General features: G+C 43.5%; 1 protein-coding gene and 2 long non-coding RNA genes across 7 annotated transcripts in view; 1 reads left to right on the top strand and 2 right to left on the bottom strand.

Annotated features, from left to right (window-relative positions):
- Window positions 1-10,610: 10,610 nt before the first annotated feature.
- LOC118238414 lies at window positions 10,611-13,739 on the bottom strand. Its single transcript, XR_004768635.1, has 3 exons — window positions 13,639-13,739; window positions 11,715-11,846; window positions 10,611-10,720 (listed from the first exon to the last, which is right to left on the bottom strand). It is a non-coding gene; the product is annotated as an uncharacterized LOC118238414 (long non-coding RNA).
- The window catches only part of Slc38a4 (solute carrier family 38 member 4), a 67,530-nt gene continuing 50,294 nt past the window's right edge, over window positions 10,643-27,878 (top strand). For 2 of the 5 annotated variants that reach the window (XM_027396393.2, XM_035440842.1), the window contains exons 1-3: window positions 10,643-10,780; window positions 12,549-12,683; window positions 13,847-13,936. The gene's annotated coding sequence lies outside the window, so the exon portion shown is untranslated. Of the gene's footprint in view, window positions 10,781-12,548; window positions 12,684-13,819; window positions 13,937-24,849; window positions 26,125-27,878 lie in introns of those variants that run through there. The other 3 variants (XM_035440843.1, XM_027396392.2, XM_035440844.1) reach the window with 3 other exon arrangements.
- LOC103158729 overlaps window positions 24,582-27,878 on the bottom strand; it is a 94,164-nt gene continuing 90,867 nt past the window's right edge. Inside the window, exons 7-8 of the long non-coding RNA XR_003481414.2 lie at window positions 25,994-26,185; window positions 24,582-24,851 (exon numbers count right to left, since the gene is read on the bottom strand). This is a non-coding gene — a long non-coding RNA (uncharacterized LOC103158729). The remainder of the gene's footprint in view (window positions 24,852-25,993; window positions 26,186-27,878) is intronic.

Below are 27,878 nucleotides of genomic sequence, written 5' to 3'. Positions count from 1 at the left end.
ATCTGCTAGGTAGCATCAGAAAGCAAGAATATACAGGAAACTCATTCACCAAATCTACAACATTGCTCTCCATCAACCTCATTCCTTGGCTTATCTGAAGAGCAGCTACACTCAGCAGGAGCTCAAAGAGAATTGGAGAATAAGGATGGCTATTAATACTGCCATATCCATGACTTCATCATGGATTTACCTTTCTCTGGAATGCAGAGATAGGGGCGTACAGATGATTATCAAGGACATTATAATTTCTTTGGCTAAAGAAAAACCAAAAGGGCTAGAGAGATGGCTCAGCGGTTAAGAGCACTGGCTGCTCTTCCAGAGGTCCCGAGTTTGATTCCCAGCATCCACATGGTGGTTCACAACCATCTGTAATGAGATCTGGTGCCCTCTTCTGGCCTGCAGGTAGACATGCAGATACAGCACTCAACATAAAATATAAATAAATAAAAAACTTAAAAAAGATTTATCTAAAAAAAATGAAAAGAGAAACCGAGAAATGAAAAAATCACCCCCAAAAGAAACCCCACACAGAAAAATAAGACATAAATTGTAGTTTGATTTGTTGTTTAACAACAATTTCTAGTTGCCTCCAAGAGCCTAACACTTACGTATTCTGGCCACATCTTAACAGTGTAACTTGAGGTTAGTCCTACCTTTATGGGTCTCAATTTCCTTACCTATAAATGATGGGATTAGACTAAATCATTTCTAAGACATCTTCCTGCTCTAGTGTTTACATTTTTTTTCCAAAACACGAATCATCCCTGCAGCATTGTTAGTTCAATCACCCATTCACTAGCTAGAATTAAGTAGATATCTACAGGCTAGGTGCTAAAATTAAAAAGATAAACAAGATGTGGTCTCTTATCTTAATGAGTTCATAGTTATGAAGAGATAATACAAGCAACTTACTGTAATATAGTTTAATAAATGATGTTAAACATGTGCAGAACAAATTATAGCTATGACTCAAATGTTTGCTCACATCTTCCAGGAATAGTGTCATACTACAAATACAAGTTCTCAAGAGAGCTCACTTTCATGACAGAATCATTCCCATAATAGTCCACTAGTCCGTAGCTATTATAGACAGTCTACTCATCATAAACCTCTCTCTGAGAATCTCATCTCTCAATATGGCTCCCTAGGAACCAGGTTTCCAGCACATGAAATTTGGGGAACATACACAAGCCTTGACTGTAAAGTAGAGTCACCAATCTCACTGTTATTAATTATGGCCTTCTGCCATCTGAAGTAGGGCAACCTTACATCCAAAGCAAGTGCCTTCCCTGTGCTTCCCATGCACATGCTCTGTGAGTCTTTATTCACATCCATAACCACTTTGAAATCTTTCCTGATCCATACTTTATTTCAGATGACAGTGCACAAAAGGTGAACACCTGAATGTACTTCACAGCATACAGGCTACAAGCAGCTCTACAGGCTGGAAAACGTTGTTCCCAGGCAGTTCAGCTGGTCTGAGCCAGATGCTCAAAACTCTGCCCCTGCCAAGCCACTCAGCTGGTCTGCACTTCTAGGCGGATCGTCTAGTCTTAGTGTGCCTTTTGACAGTCCTACTACTTCCAGATTTGGGAGAGAGGGGTCTACTGTATCTGGTCAGTTTCAGGGATTTCCTGGAGTCATTCAGTTGTTTACTTCCTGAACATAAGCAGCTTCCCTGCAGGGTGGAATGTTTCACACACACACACCCTTAGAACATCCTATTGTTTCACCCTCTATTAACGTCCTGTGTCTCAAGGAGCTTTCTTCCAAAATGGAAGGTTTTAATCTCAGACGAAGTTGCAACAGCTGTGTTTTCATCATATGACAACCTCTGTCTTGTCATGCCCTTATCTGGAAAACCCTCACTAGAAACCAAGACTATTGGACTCCCCAAGCTTCCATAATTATGAGCTAAATAAACCTGTGTTGTTTTAATTATCCAGTCTGTGATACTCAGTCATAGCAACAGAAAATGGACTAAGATAGTGACTACTTACTACATGCCAGGTACCATTTTATTTTATATTAGGCATTTTAAAATTCTATACATGACAGTCTCATGAGGTATATCACTGGTACCCTAATTTTATTGCTGGAAGCATATAGAACAACTTGCTTGGGTAGTAAGTAATGGGATCAAGGACAAGCCCAAGCTGAATACTCCTGAGCCACTTTGTACTAGTGAATCGGAATGAAGAGTCTCCAGCGTGGTCATATATGAAAAGTTTTCCTTTAAACTAGGAGATGGATATATTTTATCTAATAGCAAAGGGGGAGGGGTTTGAAATATTAAAATAATTTGATATGGTAAGGTAAATAGTGTTGAAGTGTTATGCTTAACCTCCCTACTGTGGGCTAGAAGAAGGAAGGTGAGATGTTCTGGTGTAAATGCTATGTGGGCCTCTGTTTATATCTAAAACAGACCAACAAAGCCAAAGCCAGGTCATAATGAAGTCAACCACACAGCAGGTACCCAGGCATCTCATGATGCTATGCAAGTGCTGCTAGCCTGAAGGAGCTTGTGCCACAGGGCTATTTAATAGCATCAAAGATGGAAAGAATGTGCATAAAAAGCAGCCTGGGAAACTACTGGAATGCATTACTCTTATCTATAAGTGAGGCAAGTACAAACTACAAAAGAAATGTATTCACCACAAAAACAATCATCCAACTTTCCATCCTCATCTCTCTCACCCCTGTTCTGCTATCCTCACTTTCACACTCCTTTGTCTCAGCAACAAAGCTTTCTCATGTGTAGTTCAGTTGGCAGGTCATTAAAAGATCAATCCTGGGACTAGTTTGAAGAAATCTGAGTGTATGCCATGGAGAGACACTCGTGGGTAAAAACAAACAAACAAACCAAAAAAAACCAAAACCCTTCCTCTGACCAGGTACCAAAGTTCCATGCTGTTCTGTAGAACTTTGACCTGAAAGAAGTGTGTACCCTGTCTTAATCGAGCTTCATCTGATTGGAGACTGCAGCTGTGTGTCTCCATGTTCACACTGGCCTGCAGGAAACCTCTCTGCCCTTCCTCCAGCTGAAAGGGGGCACAGTTCCTTGGGTGCATACTTTGTCTTTAGTTCACCTATGCTTGTATGACGCATGCTGTCACTCATGTCTGCCAGGCCCATAGGCAATGGGCTCATTCATCTCGCTTGTACTGTGTCTCCAGTAAAAGGTCACGTGCTAGAGAGATGTTTATGGAATATATGTGAAACCCCATCTGTTTATTTTGCAAAATGGGAGATAAAAGGAGACCACACTGTTGACCCCATAGGTCCTTCCTCTTTCCCGAATGTGTGTAAACACCCTCGGAACCTCCCCACAGGAGTCAAGTGGGATGCCTAGAAGGCAGCCTGAGAATTCCCTCCACCATGTTGACACACTCTGCATTGGGTTGGGCACTTGATTAAACATTATCAATAGGACAAAGCTCCAAATCTCTTCTTAGGGTCAAATGACATGGAATAAATACTCCAAATCATGAGATTCTTAAATGTTTTTGCTCTGGGGACTCTGAGGAAGATCCCATTCTTTAAACCTATATACATATTTTCCCCAGTTATTCACTGCATTCCCATTAATTAACTCCAGGGCACAGCTGAGCCTAATCTTTAGGCATAGGAGAATAGGTCCCTTCATTGGGGAAAAGGAAACATTCCAGAATATATACATGTAGGTGTATCTCTCCTCATCTCAGATGCTTGAGACCACCAGACCCAAACCACCAACCTGAGGAGGTCACCAGCATGAGACTAGCAGAGCAGCAACCCATCCCCATCCTGTTCTCTGTCCTAACCATCCTAGAATCCTGTCCACCCAGTAGTTCTGCATGCTGAAGCTCAGGCCTGCAGTCCTACCCATGCATACTTTTTCTCCAGATTCTCTCAGTGCTAAATAGATAGGTCCCCATGGTGACCAACTATTTTGTCACAGTTCAGTCACCATTTATTGTGAGTATGTATGAGCTGCTAATATGCAGTAAGAGGAAATGATGTGCCCTGTATCTTTAAATTAAATTTTACTAACAAATTATTTTTATGACTTTCCCCAAAGCAATAATGACAGGTAGTTTACCAGGGGAATGAAATTTCACATAATGACTGCCAGCATCATGCTTTTTAACCAAGAATATTGGTGCTCTGAGCTCACCTGCCCTCTTTCCTATCCCGTAGAGAATTACAAAATACTTGCCTAAAAGCAGAACTTGACTCCAAGGTCTTAATAAGAGTAGAAGGCATTGCTCCATGGTAGCTATCTATCTTAAAAGTCTTCAGGAATAATAATAATTTGGGGCTTGGATCTTGTCTCTGTAGGAAATGCCTGGTCTCCCTAGCCCCTTTCTCTCCCTTGCCCCCAATAATTTCTGTCCCTACCTTTCACAGAAAGTTTTTATGGCAGGAGAGAGTTTGGGAGGAGGAGGCAGAAGAACAAGGAACTGAAGGGCCTGTCTTGTCTAATATTGCAGCAGCCCATCCAGGCCCTGGACCTTCCTTGGGAGGAAACTTGAATATCCCTGCATGTCACCCTCTGGGTATAGAAGGATGCCCTCTTTCAATTTTTTTCCCAGTTGAATGTTGATTCACTGTACTAAAGGAGATGCCAGAATATAGGAGGAGACACTCATATGACTGTGGCTGGTCTGAAGATGTTGGGGATGTTCTGGGTGCGCCCTTTGGACATGCTCAGAAGTCATTGAAAGTGCTCTGGAAGAGAAGCAACAGTTTCTACTGCACTTAGATAGGAAATTTTACATGTATATGTTCATAAGTAAAATTATATAGTTATGTCTTTCTATACCACATAAAAGCATCATATTTGCCTCCATTCAATTTAAGGTGAAACTTTTTTTCCCCCAAGAGATTATTTTTTTATTAGTTCAAATTAGAAACAAGCTTGCTTCACATGCCAATCCTTTCTCCCCTCCCCTCACCTCATCCCCCCTCTGCTCCCCAGGGAGTGTAAAGCCCTCCATGGAGGTTCCCCAAAGTAAGGTGAAACTTTATGTATTAGAATAGCTAGGCAATCCAGAGTTACAATTAGCATTTACACATTTAAAATGTTTTTATTGTAATTCATACAAGGTGCTCATAAAATTTCAGTTTTCATAAAGCATCTCCAGCATGAGGTTGTTCTAAACCAAAGTTCATTTGGTCATTCAGCATCCTTCACAGTCTCTTTTCACTTCCTTTTGTCGTTGAAATAGGTAAAAGTCATGCAAATTAATTTCATTGGCTGCATTACACAGATGTCCTTGGTAAGTAGAAATGGAAATGAGTGCTTTTCTTGCAGCTCATCGGGGTCTGTTTCCTTTGTGGTCATTTCCTCATAAGGCTGAGGTCAGGAGAGCCAATCTTCCCTGTGGATGATTGCAGTAGAGACTCTGGTTCATGACTTTCACTCGGCGCCATCACTCCTGCCTTGCTGTGTCACCAGGTTATCTCTCCATGCATGGCTGTCTCTCAGGGCTGTCCAAACAGTGCCCCCTCAGTCTAGGTGAACTCCACAATCAGGGAACCCACCTTGAGTCACTGGATTCTCATAGTTGACAGTGGGTTGTTTTCCCCTCTTTCTTTTCTTTTCTTTTCTTTTCTTTTCTTTTCTTTTCTTTTCTTTCCCTTTCTTTTCTTTTCCTTTCTTTTTTGTTTTGGAGATAGGGTTTCTCTGTGTAACAGCCCTGACTGTCCTGGAACTCATTTGGGTTGGTTTCTTCATATTTTTATTCCACCCAAATTTTTCCTTTGTGGCTTGCCCTGGACCCAAGTATTCTTGGAGACAATGTCATCCTCCCATGGTTCCTAATGCTATGATCAGAGAGCGTTATGATGAAACAATCTGTTACAGCAACTCTCCTCCACTCTCCCACTCTACCCACTAGAATTTCCAAGTTCATCCTGAAGGCAGGCCCTGTGTTATACCCCATGTTAGACCATGTTCTCTCACTTACAACATGGCATATTACCACCGGACTCTTCAGGTTTGGTGCCTCACTACATTCCCCTCAAATTTACTTCCTCAGGGGGTTCACCTGGTCTATACAGTTCTATTCTTAATGGGAACAAGAGCCACGGAGGAGCCTGTTACAGTCTGTATGTTCCCGGGGCACACTGTCCAGATTTTGCTTCTTTAGGCATAGGCAAGATTAAGGAATCTCTTCTATTCTCACTATGGGGGCAGGGAGGCTGCTTTACAAAACTGTGTCTTGTTCAGACCAGTTGGCTCTAGTGAGCTAGTGAAATCATCGTGGGCCTGGTCTCAGGAGGCTCTCTGATAGCTAAGTGAGAAGACAGATTTCTTAGCATCCATAAACAGGAATGGACCCCGAACACCAAAAGCCTAATTGGGCCTAGGTCATTTACTATCATTGTGAGGGTCTTTAAAGAGTAGAAACTGGCCTTCTTAATAGACCCCCTGATACTGGGAGCTTCTAGAATGTCGAGAGATAATGATGTGTTTTCTGAAGTTTTGGTGACACTTTAGATCAGTAGGTCTCAAACTTCCTAATGCTGTGACCCTTTAATACAGTTCCTCATGTTGTGGTGACCCCAACTCTAAAATTATTTTTGTTGCTGCTTCATAACTGTCAATTTGCTACCCTTATGAGTTGTGATGTAAATATGTTATGTGCAGGATATCTGATACGTGGCCCCTGTGAAAGGGTCATTTGATCCCCAGAAGGGGTCATGCCCCACAGGTTGAGAAGGACTGCTTTGGGTTGATGATGGTGTGGTGTATACAACTAAAATACAGAGTCAAGGCCACAGTTCAAATTACTAGTGAAGTGGCTCCTTTAGGATGAAGTCTTGGGGATTTTTTTCCACTGTGTGGTCCGGATGACTCGAGCCAACCTCTGGTTCCCTTGTCAACAGTTGGAGACTAGAGAGTTATGTACATTTCTTCCCATTGCTTGAAATTCCATAGAGAGCCATCCATTATTTGGTCTATAAAGTGATCTTATTTTACTGTTAAAAAAATACAGGCTTTCCCCAGAAAGCAGTGTCTTTCTAACGTTAGCTAATAGGTACAAGCAACATCATCTATAGCAGCTATGCTGGAGACAGGATGTTGGATGTATTCAGGAATATTCTCTGTGAGGCAGCCTCCTCACATTCCTTCACGTCTCCTCTTTAACCCTCAACAGCCTCTTAGAATACTTTATTTCATGCTTCTCTACTAGACTGCAAATGCTTAAGAACAAAGATGTCCTGTGTCTGTCTTAGTCCCCAAATTGTAGTTTAATCAACAACAGGACCCTGATCTGTTCACCCCTGAATGCCAGTGGGTCTCATGCATTACCTCCCAGTGGGGTCTATATGGAAAGGGATGACAATGTGAGAGCATGGGATGAGAGAAAGCTAAAGACATTACACAGGCATCCAAATGGCCATCCCCAACCCCACTGGGGTGTAAAGACAACTCTGCTATCAGGGGAGTATATAGGATATAATTCTTTTCAGGGCTTGCTCCATAGGAGAGCAGGAGAACTCTTGTCATGGTGACTTAAGACTTGCCTGCCCTATGTCTTCAATCTACTGAGACCTAAAGAAAAGCAAGTTTGTGATAAGATTGAAAAAAAAAGGTGGGGGGACCACTTGGTTTTGGTCTAGAGATTCTACATCTGGGCAGCATAAAGCAGGGTACTTACCTTCACATTTGAGTAGAATAATCTCTCTCTCTGTCTCTCTCTCTCTGTCTCTCTCCCTCTCCCTCTTCCTCTCCCCTTTCCCCCCTCTCTCTCTCCTCCAATGAAGGACTCTGCAAACACCATGGCCATCAGTGTTATGATCCAAATGAGACAAGAAGGAATTCGGTCCATCCAACAAAACCGAGTAGTGGGTGTTGGGTTCAAACTTCTAGAGCAGTGACTCTCAACCTGTGGGGTCTCAACCTCTTTGGGGGTTGCATGGCCCTTTCACAGGGGTCACCTAAGACCATCAGAAAGCAAATATTTACATTATGATTAAGTAGCAAAATTGTAGTTATGAAGTAGCAACACAAATAATTTTATGGTTGGAGGTCACCACAATGTTGAGGAATTGTCTTAAAGGGTTGCAGCATTAGGAAGGTTGAGAACCACTGTTCTAAAATCTGACACCAGGCAGTTTATTGTAAACATATTTAAGTACAGTACCATTTGGGAAAAAGTTTCCTGGTGTAACACAATCCCCTGTGCACAAGGAGGCATAATTACACTGAAACTCTTCTCAGAGTACATGTCACTTCTTGTATGAAGATCAGATCTAGAGACAGGCTGCATGTCCTCTTCCTAGCAGAGGATCTGCTGTGTCTCTTGTCATACAGGTAGTGCAGAGGTCACCTTGGCTATTAGCCACCTCTGGTTCTGGTTGGGGAGAGCTTTAGCCCCCTTCAGTCCTGGTTGTGGGAGCTTGGGAGAGCCAGTTATGACCTGGCCCTAGAGATAGCACAGGGGTTAGAGAGGCTCTTAGCCACCTCCATTCCGAGCCTTCTGGGTGGTAAACAGGTTATACATCTTTTTCTTTAAAAAGACAAACCCTGCGTGTTTAACATTCCTGGCTTCCCTAGAGCTTGTTATCTGTGATCACAACATTTGTGATTCCAACATACTCTCTTTCCCTCCCTTCGTCCCTCCTCCCTCCCTTCTTTCTCTCCTGTGTGATATGTGTGTCTGTATCTGTATGCATGTATATGTGTATATGAATGTGTGCATTCATGTGTGTATATGTGTATACATGTGTATGTGTGTGTGCACTCATGTGTGGTGACCACAGGTGACTTTTTAAAATCATACTCCACCTTTTTTTTTTTTTTTTGAGGTAGGGTTTCTCATTCAACCTGAACCTTACCAATTCAGCAAACCCTAGGCTCCTCCTGTCTTTGCCTCCCCAACCTTGGGATTTCAAGTGATGCCTGGCTTTTTACATGGGTGTTCAGGATCCAGACTCAGGTACTCATGCTTGTGAAGCAAGCACTTTACTGACTGAGCCATCTCCATGGTCCTGGAGTAAACTTTCTTGCCTTGTGAGAGTGAATAGGACAGTGAAAAACAGGCTAGGATCAGAATGACAAGAACGTCTAAGCCAGGAGTTACAACAGGGCACCAATGTCACATTCCTTTGAACAAACTTTCCTACCTACCACAAGTGTAACATGCATAGAGGTGTGTGTAGCAAAAGAGTAGGACCCTGTACCGTGGGATCATCTCAAAGGGAGAGCAAGTGAGACAGAATAACGAGTTTATGGACAGAAGACACAAAGTGATACACATGTCTGGAATTTATAGAGACCAAAAATGTCAAGTCATCTTGACAAACTCACTTACTCATTCATTCCATTGAATAGGAATGGTCAAAGTTATCTGATTGGGTTTCCCCTGGATGCTATGAACTCAGTTGGTAGCGTGAAAATCAGTTGTGTTACAAGCTACCAGCAGAACCCTGAGTTGCGATATGACTTTGTCCTTTACTCATTAAGTATTGCAGAATCTTGCAACACATCTTTCCTAGCATACAGCATGCTGCAATATGTCAATACAGGTTTAAGAACAGATATGGTACTGACTGTAAATCACAGTTTCAAACCAACCTTCTCATGTTTTTGCTTGTTTGTTTAGAGTTTGGAGGAATCTCCCCCTGCTTTGCATGATGCACTCTTTTAAGATACCCTTGGTCTCCACATCAGACCTAACTCTCTGAGCCTCTCTCCTGTTTAGCTGCTTATTGCTCTTAAACCTCTCCAGAACCCTTTGTGGTCAGTTGAGGTAAAATGTCTCCTCCCCTTGTTTTTTTTTGAATCACATTAGAGAGACTCCTCACCCCCACCTCACACACATACACACACAAGTGAGATCATTTCCTGTCAGATGGCAAAGAGAACAACCCTACAGTGAGTGAAACTGTGGTGCTTGGAATGATGAGGCCACCCAGGCAGCCTGACAGGAAGGCAGAAATGAAACCAGAGCCCCACATCTACCCCGGCTCGGGGGAGAATGGAGTGCACCTGAGCTGGTGAGATGTTCCTCCTGCTCCAGAGGCCATGCTTCAGAAGGATCAGTTGGAGGCTCCCATCATCTCAGGAACACTATCCACACAGGGCTGCCTCTCACCTACATGCCAGCATGCCGAGCAACAGCCAGCTGAGCAAGCCAAACAGCCTCGCACTCATCCACCATTATTCCCTTGTGGAGTCTTCCCTTTGGTGCAGTTGTGTCATTTTACACATCTGCGTGTCATACTTGGATTAAAATACTTTCTCCAACCACATTATAGTCTCCATAAGGACAGAGTTGTACCCATTTACATTCCGTCCTCTCACACCTTTCAGAAGGCAGCCAATCAAAATCTGTCCAGTAGGAAAATCACTGAGTGTGGTTTTCTGATGAAGGTGATGGGGGAGGGGTCACATTACACAAGTCTTGGGCTGTTTATAGACAGACAGACAGACAGACAGACTCCAGAAATGAGAAACTACTCAAGGGAAGGCAGCATCTAAGGGGCATGAGCTCCTAAAAGTGTTGCTTTGTGCAACCAGGTGAGCCTGCATTTCAATTGTTTATTACCTGCCAACAACACTCTTCTGAGATGGCTCACCCTCCAAGTTTGCTGTATGCAGGTAGCCCTGAGTTTATGGGCTCTTGAAGACTGACCTGGGAGGATGACAATGAGAGACCAGGGGCAGCCTTGTGCCGTCATTCTTCCGACAGTTTCATCAGAGTTGGGGCTGGAAGGACATTGGTCTCTAGTGAAACAGAACAGGAAATTCTGGCTGGTCAGTGGCAGTTGTGTGGAGGGGCAAGAGGTGAGTTTTTTGAGATTCATATTCCCCAATGTTTTGTGTAGGTTAGGAGAGCCCCTTCCTACTGAAGTAGTCTAAGCCCCCCATAGCCTCTGCCAAGAGAAAACCACCCTGGCACTAACATGTGAGCTCAGGCTTGAATGGTGAGAAAAGGTAACGGTGACAGGTAGCGTCCCCCCCCCCCCCTTAGCATGGGTTTCCAGGAAGAGGGGACAGTACTGAGAAACTCTGAGTGAGATATGCAAGGTCGTTGGCCTTAGGAAGCTAGGGACTACTGCAGGCTGAAATGCCAGCAGTTAGGAAGCGTATGGTGGGTGCCCTAAGGGTCAGACTGGAAAAGAGAGTGTAGGCTTTGACGTGTTTGACTGTCTGGTTGTAAGCATGTAGAGTTGCTTCCAGATTTTTTTTTCTTTTTGGTTTTTCGACACAGGGTTTCTCTGTGTAGCTTTGGAGCCTATCCTGGCACTTGCTCTGGAGACCAGGCTGGCCTAGAACTCACAGAGATCTACCTGCCCTGCCTCCCAAGTGCTGGGATTAAAGGTGTGTGCCACCAATGCCCGGCTCTGCTTCTAGATTTTTGAGCAGATGCATTTTGACTGGTAAAGCTTTACAAAGTGTGTGACCAGACCTGGGCTTTTTCTTAGTCTCTCTTCTCTAGCACCAACAGTTTCTTCCCCTTTATCACCCGGTGAGCTTGTGATACTGTCTGAAAAGAATTTATTTCAGGCAAGCAGTGTATCAACACTTGTTCTGTATTTTTTCAGAGAAACTGAGTCACTAGAACATAACAAATTTGTCCCAGGGTGGTGACTGTAAAATTAGGGTAGAAGCTGACTTCTTCAGAGCCAGTGAATTATCTCACGCTAAACCCAAATGCGTTTCAGAGAGTGTGGTCCTTCAGGAATATTCATACCACTAGTCGGTTGGCTTCCTGTACCTTCAAACACTTGTTTAAATGCTTGATGGACTGGGTTGTTGCCACATGGCCTTTCATGGTCGAGTTTGCATAGGGATACAGGCTTTTTGGTTGTCTCACACTTCTCACACCCTTGTGAGATCTTCTGCACCTCTGTTGAAATACAATCACCACAGAAGATGGGCAACTTGAACTTTAATCAGAATGCCACCGCTTTATAGATGAAACTAGCACCACTTCCTGCAACCGAATTCAGATTACCAGTACATACAAATGAATAACCCATAGTTTCCTATTAAATCAGGCAATGAACCAGAGCATTTGATCATTTTTTTTTGTACTAGCTAAGGCACAGATGCCAAGAACTGATTATAGATTATTGAAGAGTTGGCTGGAGAGATGCCTCAGTGTTTAAGACCACTTGCTGCTCTTGCAGAGGACCTGGGTTTGATTCTCAGTACTTAATGTAGTAGCTCACAATGGCCTATAACTCCAATACCAGGGAGGGATCTGACACCCTCTTCTGTCCTGAAGGCACCAGGCATGCTCATATTAGGTACAGGCAGAACACCCATACACATAAAATGTCAATTTTTAAAAAGAAAAAAAAAACAGAAAGAAAAAGATGGATAATAGGAGTTTTGTTTCTTAAAAGTAGGGTGTTTGCTCCTCTGTCAGGAGCTTTTCATTCTGTCACCACTTGTGTCTTCCCTCCGCTGACATTTTGCCTACAGGCCTGGCTTCTCTTTTACTGTGTCTCAGGTTAGGCACTGAGAGATACAAGCCTACTTTCTTCTGTCCCTGACCCTTTTCTCTTGGTCCCGACACTCTGACCTGCAAGTGGCTTTCTTACAGGATCCTTACTTACATTTATTAAAGAAGAATGAGCAGAGAAATACTGTAGTTTGAAGAAAATCCAATTTCAACAAGCCGAAGGGACTTCAGAATTCTCACGGTTTATTCTAACTCCACAGAATGGAGAAACAAAATGTATGTATCATATTTGATCGGGCTTGCTCACCAGCTCAATATGTATTTCCCACATATTGTGCTTTGGGGGTGGTTATAGAATCATGCTGTGGTAGATATTATGCTGTAGGTATTATGCTGTCCTGCTGCTGAATTGTTTTGTATGACCTGGTGTGTGTGTGTGTGTGTGTGTGTGTGTGTGTGTGTGTGTGTCCGTCCGTCCATCCGTCCGTCCGTCCGTGTCCACACTAATGGAGAATTCTGAGTGTCCCTTATCACACATACACTTCTGTTGTTTCGTCTTTGACGATCTAAAGTGCTGCCCTTGTTACAATACAGACTCTATAAAATGCGAAGGAAGGGCTGGGTGTTCCTGGTAAGAACAAACAGTGGGACTGGCAGCTCTGAACTAACTTACATTGTATTATGAGACTTCAGAAAGCACTCCATGTCCCTGGTGGTCTGTTAGGTCACCATTGGTGAGCCACTCCCCCTCCCCCCATGACAACTGACTATTAGTAAATAACACAAGCTTTCTTTGAAGTGAGAATTATGCTGAGTATCAGAAAATGTCTTTATAAACACACTTTTCCTTAAGGTGATAGGTAGACCCCCTAACCAGCAGAAGAGATGGTTTATTATAGCTTTGTGTATACTGGAGATCATACTTGTTAGGACCCCAGAAAAAGAATTACCAGAAAGGTCCACAAGTGTGCCAGCAAGTGGACTCTTGTTTTGCATAAGGTGACATTTTACTGTAACCAGTATTTTCTATTTGTTTGTGTTCTATTTGTTTTTTTTTCTACACGACAGTCAGCCTTGCAGTCCCTGACAGAGACTTTGTTTATTGAGTACTCTACACTGAACACGTTTACCTACTTAAAGATGGATATCAACAAACGTTCCTGCACACAGGAAAATAAAAAAAAAAAGAAAGAAAGAAAGAAAGAAACTTAACCGTCGAAAATAAACTTACACTGAGATCTTTGGTAGCAAAGGCCCCGGGCCAGTACAGGGAGCACTCTCAGAGGACAGCTGGACAGCTGGTCTCCACCTGGGAGGATGCTCTGTTGACATCTCAGGTTGCCGCACTGCGATTGGTGGCTACACTGGAAGGGAGGGTCCGCAGAAACCGCGTCTAGGATGCTGCCCCCTATCACAGAATGGAAATTTCCACTCTTTAGGAAGCGAAAAGAAAAGAAGGGTCTCTCAAAACGCTTCTTACGGCCACTTCCCTTGGATTCCAACCCAAAGAAGGCACAGAAGACAGGCGGGTGAGTGTAATGTAGTCTATTTTCTTTTAAAAATGTGTCAGTGTGGAAATTTAAGGCTGGATCCCTAGCCTGCATGGGCTAACGTGTGTGCCAGTGGGGAAACATGCACGTGGGCATACAGGTCTCTGACCTATCTAGGGTCTGAATTTTTGACTGTCCTTAATTATTCTGAAGAACTATGAGCTAAATGAACTATTCCAGGCTAAAGACTGGAGGGATTAGAAAATAGGGTAGATCAGGGCAGGCAGAGGGGAGTGCTTGAAGAGAGTGTTGTGGGGTTCCTTTCCCACTATGGGAGGGGGTGGGGGCTGTTTCCCGCAGACTGGAGCCGAGCCTAGGCTGGAGGTCCCTTGGCCCTTGGGAGTGATTTCTATTTGGGACCGTCTGCCTTGCCACCACAGTGTCTGACTTGCAGAGGGTCGGATCCTTCCGGGGACCTCCCAGAGCTCCGCACGGCTGGGGATGGGATTGTCTCCGCAAGGTGTTACCCGAGTAGCTGGAACTGTGCCCATCCCGAGGGGGGGAGGGGATGGGGACAGGACAACGAGGGTTCAGGGTTTAAAATAGATTCGAAGTCTCTTGATAGTTGATGTCCCAAAGGCAAGAAGACCAGCTGTTTTCATGGGGAGCCGGGCTTTGGGCAAGAGTCTGGAGCAAACTGAGGGTGGTCGCGGTCTGGCGACCTGGGACCCGGGACCTACCGTGCTGGACAGACAGCAGACACCGAAGCTGGACAGGAGTGTGGAGTGTAGGGTCGAGGTCACCCATGGAGAACTTCTGAGGGGAACGGAACGGGACCAGGGGAGAGAGGGGGGATTAGGACCGTGCTCTAGCTGAGCTCAGAAGGAAGGAAGGTGGGAGGGATCCGGATTTCAGTGAGCGCGGGAATGGGGCTGACAGTCTTGGTCTACGGACCAACCCACCGACCTGCTCCAACCGGCTCTCTTCATCCGGTTGTGGATCCTTGAGTCTATCTACAGGGAGAGGCGGAGAGAACTCCCCTTCCACGCGTACAGGGAGTGGAGTGTGGTGCTTCTGGGTTGCTGAGCTGGTTGAAGGAAAAGGAGAGAACTGACCCAGAGGAATCAGGGATATGCGGTCACTGTGTCTAGGTGGTTGCTCCTGGCCTTGTGGGCCAGATTGGTGCTTGATGTCTGGCTGTCAGCTCAAGTCTGCAGGTGTCTGTGGTGGAAGAATCAAATCAACCTTCCTGAGGCTATAATCCTTTAATACAGACCCTCGTGCTATAAAATTGTTTCATTGCTACTTCATAACTGTAATGTTGCTACTGTTGTGAATCGTAATGTAAATGTGTGATTTGCAAGATCTAATCCCTGTAATGAGCCCTTTGACACCCCCCCCCAAATTGGTCACAACCCATGGGTTTAGAACCACACTATTAAATGCTTGGGTAGTCTGAAAATGGAGTCTTAGCTGCCTGGAGGAGGGCCCACAGGCTACTTTCCTTCATCAGATGGATTCCATTATCATGTCCATTTTATGGGTTAAGAATCTCACTTAAGCGCTGCATAGCACTCTGTGCTGTATGCATTTGTGAGCTTCCATTTTAGAGAAGGTGAATGAAGCTCAGAGTAGTTAAGGCAGTATTCCTTAACCTGTGGTTCACGACCCCTGGGGTGGGGGTGGGGTTCACCTAAGATCTTTGGAAGGTTGAGAACTACTGGCTTAAAGAAGAGCCAATGAGCCGGCAGTTAGTAATTGAAAGTTCTTATAAAGGTGGCCAACAGGGAGGGCAGAGGCTGAGAGGATGGCAGCCATGGGAGAAACGGAAAAATAGAATCAGTGTCATGTGACCACTGCCCTTCCTCAGGTCTTCCACCTCTTGTTTCTGTGATGACCTAATTCTACTCATTCATTCATTCCACAGACTGTCATCATGACACCGGCATGAGGGAACTGTGGTAGAGAGGCTTTTTGTTTGTTTGTTTGTTTGTGTTTTAAATCTGTCTCCCTGTCACTTTACACAGAGCAAAGCAAATCCTATTGCTCAGAAATGTTTTTTGAGTAATATATGTTAGTCTAGGATAATTGAGTAAACAGTTACATTCTACAATGGGATTTGCTTTATTAAAGGGGTGGGGTATTTGAGCACTTCGTCTTAGAATTTGACCTTGGAAAGGGTCAGGGAGGGTCTCAAGACAAGGCATTTTTTTGTTTATTTGTTTTTGTTTTGTTTTGCTTTTTGAGACAGGGTTTCTCTGTGTATCCTTGGTTGTCCTGGAAATCACTCTGTAGACCAGGCTGGCCTGGAACTCAGAGATCTGCTTGTTTATGCCTCCCAATTACAAGTATTAAAAGTATGCACTACCACAACCCAGCAAGATTAGGTGATTCTTTTTTCTTTTCTTTTCTTTTCTTTTTTTTCTGGTGTTTTGAGACAGGGTTTCTCTGTAGCTTTGGAGTCTGTCCTGGCACTCACTCTGTAGACCAGGCTGGTCTTGAACTCACATAGATCAGCCTGCCTCTGCCTCCTGAGTGCATTAGAGGCATGTGCTACCAATGGCAGGCAAGACTAGGTTGATTCTTAAGCTAGGAAGCAGAAATAGGAGTTGGCCATGTGGGGAGTAAGAGGAGGTGAGGAGGGAACTAATAGCAGACAGCCCAGGCTGATTAGGAGATAGGAGCCACTTCAAGGCTTAAAGAATATCAGGAGTGCAGATGCTTCTGGGAAGGGAAGAGGGTTCAGGGAGGCCCTCTGTGATTCCTCTCTGTCCTGTCTATTAGCTCTGTTCTCTCTTGAATTTTGGAAGTGTTGATCTGTATTCACAGAAAACAAGTAGCTAAATATGGAAAATAGTAAAATACTGCATGGGTGCATCACTGTGTGACGGGCTTCATAAGTAGGCAGGGCAGACAGGAAGATGAACTTTACAGTGCCCTCTGTGGGGAACCCAGTTTGTTTTTCTGGTTGTCTGAGGGATCCATTTTAGTATAGACATGGTGGCACACAAAAATATTTCTAAACAAATGCTAACTTTCTATGTTTATATGGAGAATTGGAGGGTGTTTTCTGTCCTGATTTTAGTTTTTAGTGGTTTTATTGTTTATTTCAGTGTGCTATACCCAAAGTCACAGCATACAAATATTGTTTAAAATATAGTGAGGTGTGGGAGTGAGTGGAAGACAGTATGAATGCATGCCTCCCTCCTCTTTCCACAGATGCTCATGGAAGGTAAACTTCTGGCTTTTCAAAATACAGTTTGAAAATCATCTTCCGATATCAATCCTAAGGGACCTTTTGCATCAGTTTTGCTTTTTCACTTTGGGTTCAGGGATTACCTTCCCTCTCTGCCACCTGCACATGGTAAGCTCTTTGGTCGGGAGATTAGAAGGTGAGACTTAAGAGTTAGTGAAGCATACAGATCCTCCAAGATGTTTCTTTTACTGAATTAGACATCACATTGTAGTGTTCAGTCTTTGAGGAGGGTTTCTTCATCTGTGATTCACGACAGTGGTGTCTCAGCATAATATAGGGAGTGAGCAATTTATTCCCTTGAAATGCTTAGGCTGATTTTTGATGTACCCTAAGCACTCAGTGTGAGATGGCTATTATCGGAGAAGCCATTGTTTTTACTACCTGTAACATTATTGTTGATGTTTAAGTGCTAGCAAGTGTTTGTGTTTGGTGGATTCGTGTAAGTGTATTGGCACGTGCGTGGATGTTCATGAATGGAGGCCAGAGGTCCATGTTCAATGCTTTTCTCTATTGTGATCCACTTTATTCTTTGGGATAGTATCTCTCAGTGAACCAGATCTTACTGGGTTGCTACACTGGCTGGCTAGGAGATCTGGGCATCTGCCTATTTTCTTTTGTCTCCTGGTGCTAGGGTTACAGACATGTACTGACATGCCCAGCTTTTACATGGGTGCTGGGGATCCGAACTCAGGTCCCCATGTTTGTACAACAAGTACTTCACCCACTGATCCACGCTTGTCTCTAGCAAGCCCCTTAAAATGTGTGTGTGTGTGTTTGCTTTTGATAGGGTGTTTTTGTGTGTGTGTTTTCTGACTTTTGCTGGGGAAATATGAAAACTGTCTGTTCACCTTTGATAAGTACCAGTGATGGAACAAAGCAATGATTTCACCCCAGCCTAGCTTAGGGAAGCAGTGAATTTGCTGGGACGATTCATGGATGAGAGGGCACTTAGGGGAATGTGGATGAATGAAAGATGTCTGCTTACGGCAAAGCCCACCCCAGTCTACTGAGGACTTCCAAGTTTTAGTAGTTTCTGGAGCCTTGTAAGCCTTCCACTTCCCTCCTGGAGAGAACTTTTTAATTCTGAGGGAAAAGCTACAACAAACAAACAAACAAAAAACAAAAACAAAATAAAACAAAAAAACATTCACAACTAAAATGAAGGAAATAAACGACAAAAGGAAATTTAAAAGGACTGAATAGCTTTCCTACTGGATAGCATGGAGAATGGTGCCATTCCTCTGAATGATTCAAAGGCAGTGAGTGTGTCCTGCTGTCTGGCCTCTTCTGCTCTTGATCAATCAAGTATACATCTGTCATTCAACTGGAAGGCCTCTCCATCTCCTCAGTTTTGGCTTTTGTTTGTTTGTTTTTTGAGACAGGTTTCTCTGTAGCTTTGGCTGTCCTGGAACTCATTCTGTAAACCCGGCTGGCCTCGAACTCACAGAGATCCCTGCCCCTGCCTCCTGAATGCTGGGATCAAAGGCATATGCCACCACCACCCAGCTTTTGTTGACTGCTGTTACCCATTGTCCTTCACATTCCAGACACTTGGTACATGTTTGTTGAGGGAATGAAGAAAGGGAAAACCGGTGTCTTTTTCCCAACAGTATTTGTTCTTTAAATAAGCACTGTGGTGTTTTAACTCTTGAAGGTTCAGGCATTGCTGACAGGCAGCGGATGAGTTTGTAAGTTCTAACAACCACGTAGAGCCAGTTGCTGCATTTGGCTAGGGAGTCCGCACTGGAGACCATTGGAGGACTGACTTTGCGGAGCTCCTGTCTGGGCTGTGTCACTTGGGTGTTCTGGATTCAGTCTGTGGCTCTTCTGCTTTATATTAGAGTGATTTTGGGCAAGCTAGCCTGACTGCTTCACTGTTCATCTGTAAAACCAGAGAACAGACTGGTTCCTGCCTCACAGGACCTTCGGGAAGTAAAAAATTTCACATTTACAAAGCACTTGGGGGCCTGAACCGGGCCTCCTAACATTGGAGCTGTTGAAGCTCAAAGAGATCTAGTTTTTCTGTTCCACATAAGAGTAGTGCACACCTCATACATTATAGGGACACTGCACTTGAGTCTAGTAAACACTGGGTGGAATGTTTGCACCCAACTCTCTGCAGTCGGCCATGGGGCGACCTAGACTGACCTAGACTTCCTTGTGCTAAGCCATTGAAAGTCTTGGTTCTACCTTACCTTCCTCCTGAACCTTCCACCTGCCCAGGGTGCCTGCTGTTTGTCTTGCCCTTTTTACTTTGCGTCATTCACTCCTTTTACGCGGCCTTCTCCTCGGGACCAGGACTTTGCTCTTTGTTTTGGCATAATTCTATAACATTGGGCACACACTGCGTGCTATAAAACGTTGAAGAAGAAAAGGGAAAAACTGCAATTCACCTGGAGGCAGCTTTGGCCCAAGCTGTTTGCAGGGCTGCTGCTACAGCTCCAGCAGCATCTGGGATGTCTACGGACCCAGCATGAGCCTTGGGGTGGCACGGGGCAAGACCAAAGTCGCTGGCTGGGATACTGCATTACAGGTTCGCCAGCTGCTTTTGCTATGACTGGATGCCTTGGAGAAAGGGGCCAGCCTGGGGGGAGGGGGCGGTGAACTTGGCAGGCAGTGTGGGAAAGACCTGCAGAGGGGCATGAGGGAGGTAGTCACTGGACACTAAGGCTGGAGACTCCAGCTCTACATGGTGTTCCCAGGCTTGGGTCTTGTTTAATCCACATAGGAGGGACCTGTCGCACCCATGTGGGGTGTCCCTAAAATCTCTGTGACCGGCCTGACCTTTATCCCTAGGTAATCTCACTTAAGGGTTGGAGTTTCAGTGGGGCATTGTGGTTGCTGCAGAAGCACCCAGTTAACAGTATTAACTGGACAGAACTGCTTTGTTCTGGTCTGGGGAACATTGACTCTGCTCTCTGACTTTCTAAGGAATTTTGTTGTAACAGTACACTTTGGAAGCATGTTGGACACCGTATTGGCACATGTTGCTTTGCTATCAATTATCCTTTCTGTAGAGAGTTCATATTCTCCTGTGACTTACCTATATTGATGGACTCACCAGAAGCTTAAGCAGACAGGACAGGGAGTGCTGGATACCTTCTTCCTGTTCTCTGAGGATCATTCTCCCCTCCCTCCTCTTTTCCCCTCCCTCCCACCATGTGCTGGAGACTGACAAATACAAGCTAGGCTTAACACTGGTCCACAGAGCCCTATCTCCAGCTCCCAGTTTTCTGTAGTAGTTACATCTGACACACTTTAATACAGCATCCAAACCAGGAAGCTAATATTGGTAGGATGGGTGTGGTCATTTCATCACCCTCATAGATCTGTGCGACTGTAACTGGTCAAGATACAGAACTTTCGGGGCTCGGAAGATGTGGCCTGTGTTGCCCCATTATCATGAAGTCCATCTTTTCCTCCCCGAAGCCCCTAGGAACTAGGTATTTTCTGTTGTTTACTTTGTCACCTAAATGGAATCATCCTGTATGTTCTTCTTGAGATTGATTTAGTCTTCTCTATGTACTGCTCTCAAGATCCATTCAAATTGCTATATAAACCAGTAGTTTTATTGTTCCCATTGCTAAACAATGTTCCAGATACCTACAATGGTTCCACGTAAAACAAAACCCTGTGAACATTCTTGTGCAGCACATCATTAAAAGCTGTGGATGTCGAAGGAAGAGAGATCATTTTCCAATAGTGCCCAGAAAAGTTGGGGTCCCTCCTACATTCAGCCAGCACCCACCAGACAGCTGTGGGGAAGGGAAAGGTATTCAATACTGCCCCAGAGAATCTGGGTTTACACCTTTGAGCTTTTAGAGCTCCACACATAGACTCCAAACTTCTGTCAAGTCATAGACTAAAATCCAGGTCTTACCCAACTTGCCTCCGTGTGATTGCACTTTCCCAGCCAGGGGACTCTGTCATGACAGTTTCTGTCACCAGATAAATATTCCTCAGTTTATACCTTGTGGAGGAGGCAGGGTGGCAGAGTGGTGATTGCACAACATGGCAGACTGTCCATGCTCAAGTAATATGTAAGTCCTTTTACCCGCAAATCTTCCCTTTCTTTACCCTTCCACAAGGTAGCCAGTTTTTGTCTTATTTAAAGTAAACATTTACGTACTGGTCATTTTGCACTGCTCTTCTGGATTGTAACTACTGAGGTATGTGTGTCTGTGTATGTCCTGTGTGTATATATGTTTCTTTGTAAGCGTGTGTCTATGTGTTTCTGTGTGTCTCTCTATGTATATCTATGTATGTCTTTGTGTGTCTGTGCCTGTCTCTTCTTTCTGTGTATCTATGTGTGTATCTCTCTCTCTCTCTCTCTCTCTCTCTCTCTCTCTCTCTCTGTGTGTGTGTGTGTGTGTGTGTGTGTGTGTGTGTGTGTATGGTCAGGAGGCCCTCAACCTGTGGCCGGGTAGTTAGCCCACTCCCACAGTCTTGCTGCAGTGAGCACCTATGGTAAGTCAGTGACTGAACAAAAGGCCCACTGAATCTTACTTATTTGACTAAGATGACAGTCATTAGGAAGACAAGATAAGAAATGCAAATATATTGACCACAGTCCTAACATTGCAGGCTTTGTGTTTTCTTGAGCATGATGGGAAGGGAAGTTGGTTTTTTCTTTTAGAGCATTTTATCTAAAGAAAAGAAAAAGTACTTTCTGAAGTCAACATGAAAATTCAATTACTACATCAGTGTGGACAAAAATCAAGCATAAGCTGTGTAATTTAAAATCAGCGGCTCAAGAGAAAGAATGACACCATACAACAGCAACAGGGTTCAAGCAGAGGTTTTTTTTGTTTGTTTGTTTTTTTTTTTGGAAAAGGGATCATATAAATGGGAAAGGGGAGGGAGGGACTAACATCTGGGGACAGGAGCAGCAGGAGAGAGGAAAGAGGGCAGAGGAGCAGAGAGACAGAGACAGAGAGACAGAGAGAGACACACACAGACAGAGAGAAAGAGGGGAGGATGGAAGGGGGCAGGGTCCTTTTGAAAAGGGAACATAGTGAATATGCACAGGTGGTGCTCTTAGTGGCTGCAGCTGAGGATCCTGCAGATCCTGTCAGAACACCCAGGACAGGCCAGTACAGATGCCTGAATACTAACAATAATTACTTTCAAGGTATTTTAGGATACTATTTTGATATCCACACTTTGAAGAGGGAAACAAAATACAATGCTTTTCATGATTCTTTATACCAAAATTTCTTTAAAGTTTGAACTTCTTAAAACTGGCAGCTAAAGTCAACCTCGGCCAAATGTCAGCTTTCCATTTTAGGCAAAGTAGACCCTTATTATTTTGGCAATAATGAGGTCAGTCTTTGGATTCCATTTCTCCTGCTGGGACCCCGATTTTCTCCCCAAAGTCAAAGTGTTCTTCTCCACTCAAGCTTTCTCCACTAGCCCAGCTCTCACTAGCCCAGTGAAATGTCCCTTCAGCAGGTTAACAGGTTTGATTGATAAAATACCAAATTGTGTTTTCTGATACCAATTATGCTTTCCTGCCAGTTGGTTGGTATTTCACTGAGCACAGCTTTGGTCAACCGCAGGGTGTGTCTAGTAGTGAGTGCTCTTATTGGTGACACTGACCACATGAATAACCCTCCATGCTCTGAGCCACAGCATACCTTTAAATAAAGTCACAGTGCTCTAACCAACAGAGGAGAATTTGAGGAGAGGGCTGCATTCACAGCTTCTAACGTAATCCAGTCCCCCTTATACTGTGACTTATGTAATCTCTCTTGTTAAGAGACTGGAAATCCGTATTTACACATATGTCAACATCACCCCAAGATATCCCAAAATTCTGGTTATTGAGTGGGGTCCACGTGGATATATATGAATTTCATGATGCCTTTATTGCTGTTGTTAGTGTGTGTGCATGGTGTGAGTGTACGTGCGTGCTCAGGTTGTGGCTTGAGTGTGGAGGTGAACGGATGTCTCTGAGGACTTGCTCCTGTCTTCTCCACCATGTAGCTCTTTGGGATTGAGTTCCAGTTGCCAGGCTTGTCCAGCAGCCTCCCTACCTGCTTAGCTAGCTCTCTGGCCCTCATGATCTTATATTTAGGAAAATTCTAAATACTCCAAAAAAAGTGTTACAACAAATAAATAATTTCCATAAAGTTGCAGGCTAAAAAGTCAGCATATAAACATCAGCTGTTAACTACACTATATGTAATATCCCAAAAGTAAGTTAACAGCAGCAGAAGTAGTAACAACAACTGATGGCCTTTACAATAGCATTTGATTTTAGGCAAAAAGTTAGGCAGGTAGGTCAAAGGCTTGCACATAGAAAACTATAAAACATTGATGAAAAAAAGAAAGACAGCAAATAAATGGAAACATATCTTGGTTTTGTGGATGGGAAGCTTAATGTTACTAAAATGTTCATAAGACCCAAAGTGACAGAGTCAGCACTGGTCCTCTCAAATTCCCACTCACTGAAAACAACAACAACAACAAAAAGGAAAACCAGATAGAAATAGAAAAAAACAATCCTGAAATTTATATAGTACCACAAAAGACTCAAAATAGCCTGAGTGACCTTCAGAAAGAACAAAATTAGAGACATCATACTTGTTGATTTTAAAATGGTTTGCAAAGTGTAAGTAATTAACACTGTGTGATGCTGGCCATGCAGACAGATAGCCACATAAATCAGCAGACTAGAACAGAGATCCCAGGGTTAAATCCATGCAATATGGTTAATTGATTCTCAACATGACCGATAATGATACACACTGGAGAAAAGATGGCCTCTTCAGTAAATAGTGTTGGGGAAAGTTGGTAACTACACAGTAGACAATAATATTGTGATCCCATCTCATAACACACATACATCCTCTGAATGACATAAAATCATGACTGTACAGTATGAATATAATTGTATTCTCCTATAATTTTGGGAAAAACATAGGTTAAAGGGTTTTTGACCCTGGCCTTGGCAATGACATCAGAAGCAAGGGGAGGAAAAATGGGGGAAATAAACAAACCAGGACTACATTAACCTAAGAAGCACCTCTGCACAGCAAAGGGAATGAGAGAATAGGGCAGTGTAGGGTGGGAGAAAATGTTTGCAAACTACGTGTCTCATACATGTCAGCATCCAGACTACATAAAAGCAATAATCCAGCTGAAGATGGGCTAAAGACTTGAGCAGACCATTCTCGAAGGGTGGCACACATCAGGCTATCAGCTCCATGAAGATGCATATCTACCTACTCGTCAGAAAACATAGGAACACGGTGAAGTCCTGCATCGCACCACTCAGGACAGCTGATTCAGAAGGGAAACCCAGAAGATGGCAAGAGTACTGGCAAGAATATGAAGAAAGGGAGTCTTGGTCATTGCTGTTAATGATCTGAAAGTTATGCAGGGCTTCCTCCATACTTAAAATCAGCCTACAATGTTACTCAAAAGTCCTACTTCTTGGTATTTATTCCAAAGAATTGAAATCATGACCTCAGACAGGTAGCTGTGTGTTCATTTTCATGGCAGCAGTGTTCACACTAACCAACTTAGGAGACAACCTGTTTGTCCATTGACAGATGAGTGGTGGAAGAAAATGTGTCTTCGTGTAAGATTAAATCTTCTTCAGGGTGCCACGTTGACAGTGTAGAAGGTACTGTGCTAAACGAAACACTCCCAGTGCTCAAGGCAAATCCTGCAGCTTCCACTTGTATGAGGTACCTAAGATAGTTCAAGACATTAGCCGTAGAACATACCAGAGGATTCCTAGGCGATATGGGGAGGACAAATGTCGGGGGCTGATCAACCGATTGGAAGTTATAGCTCTGCAAGCCTAAAGTTCTGCTGTTCAGCCTTGCACCTACTATTAAGAATAATTAAGATGTTGTCACACTTAAAATGAACCAGCCCGAGTTTGGTATCAGCAAACATTAAGAGTGTTCGGATATCCCTGATAATCATTCTCCTCCACCCCACTATTCCACCCTCCAACCCCAGGCCTGGTTCAACCCTTAGTTCCTGTGAGTGAGAGTCCAAGCAGGGCTCTTGATGGTGCTTTATGTGCTTCTCAGGTCTCCTCACCCCCCCCCCCCCAGCAAGCAGTCTATTTGATGATGGAACTCAGTGATTTGTCTTATAGCATTATCCACATTCTAAAGAAAAGGTAGACTTTGCTTTTCCTTAGCTTGTTGCCTGGAGGACCCTTCAGCCTATAATTCTGATTGTTTTGCCCAGTGTCTTTCCTACATGAAGCATGTGATTCACTTGACACTTCTTCCTCCAGGGTGCAGCTGACCGGGAGTGCACTTTGAATCAGGTTTCAAAATGTTCACCAGAGGTGTTTGTTCAACTTTCCCCAAAGATTGCAAAACATAACCAGTAAATGCAAGGTGTTGTTTGGGCTTAAGACTTGTGCCATGTGGCCATGTTGTAAAAGCACTTTTATTAGTGATATGAACTGAAACATTTATCCTGAAAGTAGAGAACGTATAATAACGTGAGGGAGAATGGAGCTTTAGATGGAGTAAGAATGGCCATGGTTAATAAGAGTACCGTGGTAGACCCTACATGAAAGCACAGTATTTTATACTATCTACTTTTACACAAGTCTGAAAATTCTGACACTTAAAAAAGTAAAGCTGAGTCACACCACATTATCCAAATTAATGAGGCATTTTGGAAACCTATAGTTTTGCCAAGGATCATTAAAAAACAACAAAAATCATGCCTTAGGAGCAATGAACTGGCTTTCTCACACTGTAAGCATGTTTTGCCTAAAAGCAAGTCAGATTTCAACTTTGAAATAAGCATATAAATATATTGAGATGGAGAAATGGCCTGGAGTGGGTGAGACTATGACTCACCATAAGTGGCTTAGAGGTTTGGTTGCAGATCATCCTTCAGTTCGGGTGCTTTTGGATGAAGGTTTTGGAGGTGTAACAGTTGCCCAGGGGTAAGGCTTCAGGTTGGTGAGGAGAGAGCAGTCTGCATTGAGGTAGGGTTGGCTGTTTGTGTCCTGTTTGTGCCATTTTTCACATTCAAAATAAGAGATCTGCCTGAAGAGGCAAAGGAACAAAAATCTACTTATCCAGGCCTAGTGGGTTAAATAAGTTTCCAGAAACCAACTTAGTCCCGATCCCTGGGCTCACATCTGGAGGGAAGACAAGCAAGAGACAACAGCTGTAATCTGTAAGATCAGTGTAGCACCAGGTGCTGGGGATGAAAGCTCAGCCCAGCCCAGCCCAGCCCAGCTTAGAGTGCTTGCCTAGCCTAGCAAAAGCCCTGGGTTCAACCTTATCATTAAAAGCAGACCGACAATGGATAACAAGTCCACAACCCAAAAGTGTCTCCCAGTGTAAACTTGCCATTGTCAGCGCTCTGGTTGAGAGAAACTAGAAACTTTTTATTGAGCAAGAAATGGGAAAATAAATGACTTGTGTTTATTATTGCCATACTGAAATTGGTTAAAAAAAGAAACCAATTCTGTAATTCTGTCTCTAATCTTTCAGGAATTTGACACTCAAATTCCTCTTCACTGTGACTTCCTACAAAGTCACTCAAAAAAAATCTCAAAATGAAAAAGCAACTCACCTGATAAGACACACACACACACACACACACACACACACACACACACACACACACACACACACCCCAGAGTTTTAATTCCCATCTTTGTGAAATTTTTTATTTCGAAAATAGAATAGTAGTGTGTGAGAACGTGTATAGTTTTTATGATTCCTTTATTCTTCACCAAAATAGACTGGGGAAAAGAGCCTGCAGCAATAACATGTGAAGAGGTCGGCTGTGGGAGGTGGCGGGCAGTTGGGAGTGGCCCGTGTGGGTGGTGCTGAGCTGCCTGACCTGACAATAGTGTGGAAATGATTTTCCAAAGGTAAGCTGGAAGAAATGTCCTGTATCTGTACTTGGAAATAAAATGGGGTTTTTGTTTGCTTGTTTTAAAAATCTCTTCAAGTCTTACCTTCAGCAAGTAACAGAAAACATTAGGCAAAAGAAGACATTCTGTTTACATATACTGGTTTGTTTTTCTCTAAAATGAGAGTCACTAACCCAAGTGAGGGGACCACTCTGGGTGTGTGCGCTTTAGCACCATTCAGATATACTTAATGTTAAGAGTCCATTTGCTCACTAAAAGTGATAAATAGAATAAAGATTTAAAAATCATAGGGTCTGATAGTAAAATATTACTATACTATATACACGTTTCTATTCTGCAGAATATACCAGTTCACACATGTAAACTAAACCGTATTTGTATGTTTCTTTAAGTATTCTTAGAAATGCACATGTTTGAGTTGCTGATGTTGCTATGACAAGTTCATATATAATTTTAAATATCAGGCCAGAGAAAACAGATATGACAGCAACCAAAGCCATCAGATGGCTGCACACATAGCACTCTGCTAACAAATATATATATATATATATATATATATATATGTAATATATATATATATATTTTTTTCAAGCTCTAAAAGGTTAAGTGTTCAAGATGTTAATCTGGCCAATGGCTGGGGTGTTTTAAAGAGCCTATCGGGAAAGCCACTTGTCCCAAGGATCTGCTAACATTCTAAGTGTCAGAAGTTGGGGAATGATTCATGAAATGTTGGCCTGAAGGCCTGGGAGTTAAACTCGCCATCTGGATTTTAGCCAAGGATGAGGAATGAAATGTTTGAATTGGAATCCATTCATTTTATGTGTAGTCAGTAATCTGAATCAAGAGTCGCC

This window comes from Cricetulus griseus, chromosome 2, assembly GCF_003668045.3.
Source record: "Cricetulus griseus strain 17A/GY chromosome 2, alternate assembly CriGri-PICRH-1.0, whole genome shotgun sequence".
Taxonomy (NCBI): Eukaryota; Metazoa; Chordata; class Mammalia; order Rodentia; family Cricetidae; genus Cricetulus; species Cricetulus griseus.
The sequence above is the reverse complement of the archived record's forward strand: the minus strand, read 5'-3'. Positions and strand labels throughout refer to the sequence as shown.